Below are 451 nucleotides of genomic sequence, written 5' to 3'. Positions count from 1 at the left end.
CCCATGTCTTCTTCCAGAAGTTAGCCTCTGTTAACTCCCAGGGCACGGCTTGAGTTTCCAGAGACCCCATCTAAGGCTGTGCGTTGACGAGATCTACCTCGATTCTGAACTATTTTAGATTTTATCTCTTCCACAAGGCTGTTAAGAAATGTTAATTTCTTGACAAGTTTTGTATGTTTTGCCGATGATACGCCTAAATGTCGTAGCTCATGCATATAATTGCTCTTCGGTGTCAGTTTTGCCGTCGTCGTACTTCTTCTCCAAGACCGCATTGTGATCTTTTTTGGCTTTCTTTCTTTCCCTATATGCCTTTTGAATCACCGCAAGTGTTTTCCCTATGGGTCTGAAACATTAAATAATGCAGGTGAATTTCCATTTTGTGATAAACTAATCGTTTGATTGACAACTGGCGTCTGGCCAGTTGTTTTTTAAGTACACAAAGTGTAATGTT

The sequence above is a fragment of the Mya arenaria genome, chromosome 7 (assembly GCF_026914265.1).
Source record: "Mya arenaria isolate MELC-2E11 chromosome 7, ASM2691426v1".
NCBI classification, from domain to species: Eukaryota; Metazoa; Mollusca; class Bivalvia; order Myida; family Myidae; genus Mya; species Mya arenaria.
Note: the sequence above shows the minus strand (reverse complement) of the source record.